Here is a 4,285-nt window from a genome sequence, read left to right as displayed (position 1 = left end):
TGAAGGTCAAACTTTATTTCTTGTGGAATTTATTTTATTTTCTTTAGCTTCAGTTTGAACTTGCATACAAGTAGTTGATGATCTAATTCACAATAAACACCTGGTGTAGTTTTCACAGCTAATATTGAGCTTCTCCAATAATTTTTCCCACAGGTGCAATCAATCTGATTTCTGTGTAGGCCGTCAGGTAAAGTCTATATGTATATAGTCACTGTGTTCTTTATGAAAATCATATGCAATGAATAAAGAGTTCTATCATTCTGAAAAAAAAAACTGAAAAAGAAAGTAGAGAACACTACTGTAGTAGTTGGAGATTTCAATATGCCACTGTCAAGAAAAGATAGATCTACCAGAAAAAGACTCAGCAAAGATGCTGAGAACTAAACCACACAATAAAATAACTCAATTTCATAGCTATTTATAGACTAATGCATCCCCAAAAAGCACAGTATATCTTCTTTTCTAATGTGCATGGAATGTTCTCAAGAATATCACATTTAGGGTCATAAGGCAAGCATCAACAAATTGAAAAAATTGAAATAATGCAAAGTATCTTATCAGACTGCAATGCTACTAAATGAGAAATTAATAACAAGAGGATAAAGGAGAAAACCCTTACATTTGGAAGCTGAAAAACATTCTGCTTGAACATGACTGGGTAGTAGAAGAAATAAAAAATTGAAATTAAAAAGTTTCTTGAAACAAATTACAATGAAAACACCACTTACCAAAACCTCTGGGAAATAGACAAAGCGGTAATCAGAGGTCAATTTATAGCAATAAGTAAACATATCAAAAGGCAGAAAAAATTGACCATGGACTTTCTAACTCAACATCTCCAACAAATTGAAAAAGAGCAACAAGAAAACCTGACACCCTCTAAAACAACAACAACAACAACAAAACCCCTGAAATTATAAAAATTAGGGTAGAAATAAACGAAATGGAAAAGAGAAAAACAATTGAAACCATCAACAAAACTAGGAGTTGGTTCTTTGAAAAGGTCAATAACATTAACAAGCCATTAGCAAAACTAGCAAAGGAAAAGGAGGAAAAGACACAACTATTCTGAATAAAAGATGAAATGGGCAACATCACAACAGAACCAACTGAAATAAAAAGGCTAACAATGGGATATTATGAAAACTATGCTCAAACAAATATGAAAACCTAGAGGAAATGGACAAATACTTAGAAAACTACAACCTACCTAAACTGACACAAACCAAAATTGAACACCTGCACAGACCTATTATAAAAGAAGAAATTGAAAAGTAATAAAACAGCTTCCAGCCAAAAAAAGTTCTGGACTACATGGTTTTACAAATAAACTTCATCAGACCTTCAAAGAAAAACTGTCACTAATTCTACATAAAGTATTTCAGAAAATAGAAAAAAAAATGGAATTCTCCCAGACTCATTCTATGAAGCAAACATATCCTTTATATAAAAGCCAGGTAAAGACACCATCAAGATATAAAACTATATATAGGCCAATATCTCACATATCCTTGATACAAAAGGCAGGTAAAGACACCACCAAAATATAAAACTATACACCAATATCTCTCATGAAGATAGATGCAAAAATCCTGAATTAAATCCTGACCAGTAGAATCCAATGCATCACAGAAATAATTAACCAGGGATAATAATTAACCAGGATTCATAACAGGTATGCAAGGATGATTCAACATAAGAAAAAACAATTAATATAATACATCACATTAATAAAGCAAAAACCAAGAGCCACATGATCTTATCAATTGATGCAGAAATGGCCTTTGACAAAATCCAACATCATTTCCTGATTAAAACACTCGAAAAATAGGATTAGCGGGGAACATCCTCAACATAGTAAAAAGTATACAAGCCAATATTGTTCTGAATGGAGAGAGATGAAAGGTATTCCCTTTGAGTATAAGGAACTAGATAAGGATGTCCACTATCACCTTTCCAATTCAATATTGTATTATAAGTCTTAGTGATAGCAATAAGACAAGAGAAGGAAATAAGAGCTATCCAAGTTGGCAAAGAGGAGATAAAATTATCTCTTTAAACAAATGATATGATAGTATACTTAGAAAACCCTAAAGAATCAGCACGAAAGCTACTGGGCATAGTTGACCAATTCAGCAAAGTGGCAGGATACAAGATCAACATACAAAAATCAATTAGCGTTCTCTACAGTGGCAAAGAGAATAGAGAACTAGAGCTAAGATTAACAATGCCCATCACAGTAGTTAACCACAGGATTAAATACTTGGGAATAACTCTAACTAGGAACACAAAGAATCTAGTCAAGGAAAATTACAAAACATTACTACACGAAACAAAAAGAGATCTGGAGAAATGAAAGAATGCACCTTGCTCTTGGATAGGAAGACTCAATATTGTGAAAATGACAATACTAGCAAAGGCAATTTAGATGCTTAATGCTATACCAATACAAACACCAATTCCATTCTTCAACAAGATGGAAAAGGCAATCTCCAATTTCATTTGGAATGGAAAAAAGCCCCGAATAAGAAAATAACTCCTTAAAAATAGAAACAAGGTAGGGGCATCTCATCCCCTGTGTTCAAATTCTACTACACTGCTATGGTGATCAAAACAGTATGGTACTAGTACAATTACAGACACATAGACCAATGGAATACAATTGAGAATCCAGAAATCAGCCCATCTACCTATGGACAACTGATTTTTGACAAGGAGATGAAATCTGTTAAGTGGGGAAACAACAGCCTTTTAACAAATGGTGTTGGCAAAATTGGAAAACCATCTGCAGAAAACTCAAGCAAGACCAACACCTCACACCATACACAGAAACCAATTCAAAGTGGATCAATCACCTAAGACTAAAACCAAGGACTATAAACTTCATTAGAGAAAAGCTTGGAAGAACTCTAGAAGCCCTAAGCCACAACAGGAACAGTCTTCCAAGCATCCTGAAAAACTTACAACCTGGAGAGGTTAAAATAGATGAATTGGACCTTCTAAGAATCAAATTCCTATGCACATTCAAAGACTCCTCCAACAGGGTAAAATGGGAAGCCACAGACTGGGAAAAAATATTTGGTAATGACATGTCTGATAAGGGACATATATAGACTACTTGAGCGCCACAAGAAGATAAAGGTAAACCACCCAATTGAAAAATGGGTACAGGATATGAACAGCCACTTCTCCAAAGAAGACATTCAGATGGCCAACAAACACACGAAAAAGTGCTCAAAATCCCTAGCTCTAAGAGAGATGCAAATTAAAACAACTATGAGATATCACCTCATCCTATAAGATTAGCAAAATTTGACAGAACAGCAAACAACACCATTGTTGATGGGAGTGTAAAATGGTGTAACAACTATGGAAAGCAGTGTGGCACTTTCTCAAAAAGTTGGAAATAGAAATACCATTTGACCCAGCAATTCCAGCTGGTAATATACTTTAAAGAAACCATAACTGCTACCCAACCAGATATTTGCACACCTGTGTTTATTGCAGCTTTGTTCACAATAACAAAGAATTGGAAACAACCCAAGTGCCCATCAACTAACAGAGAAACTGGTACATTCACATGATGGAATACTAAGCCACAGTGAAAACCAAGAAACTCATGAAATACTATACAAAAATGGGTGATTCTGGAGGAAATTATGCTGAGTACAATATCTTAGTCACAAAAGGACAAATATTGCATAGTGCCACTGTTGTAAAATTGGACTGACATCGGGGTTGGGAGGAACTTAAGAAAATAGGGGATGAATAATGTATACTGCATTGAAACAGATGAGGGAGAGAACTGTTTAAAAGGGATTCATGATTAAGTATTATCGTCATATCTTGTCATATCGATGTGTCAAATGTGGTAATGGTTACCCATGGTGACGGAGTTTGGTGGCGCTCCCCAGTTAAAGCAAACTTGGAAGCAGGAGTGGCATCCACTTCCATAAATATGTTGCCTCTGGAAACCCTATGAACCTGGAGAAAGGATGAAAGTCACACAAGGGTCGAGGACTTTCGTTAATAGGGTTGCTATGAGTTGCCTACGACTTGATGGCACTTAACAACAACAACATTATTGTCATGACAGGAGTCCAGAATGAAGGCTGTGTAGTGGAATGGATTTGAGGGGGAGGGATTGTAAAACAATGGAAGATTTTTTTTTTTACTTTTCAGAAAGAAGAGCGAACTGGGGAGAGGTCGAGGGAGGCAAGGAGAAAAATGCAGCAACGAATGAATGAAAATCCAAAGTCTCTGTAAACTTTCATTAAAATGAAGA

The sequence above is a fragment of the Elephantulus edwardii genome, unplaced genomic scaffold (assembly GCF_000299155.1).
Source record: "Elephantulus edwardii isolate Elephantulus edwardi_28Jun2011 unplaced genomic scaffold, EleEdw1.0 scaffold00221, whole genome shotgun sequence".
NCBI lineage: Eukaryota > Metazoa > Chordata > Mammalia > Macroscelidea > Macroscelididae > Elephantulus > Elephantulus edwardii.
Note: the sequence above shows the minus strand (reverse complement) of the source record.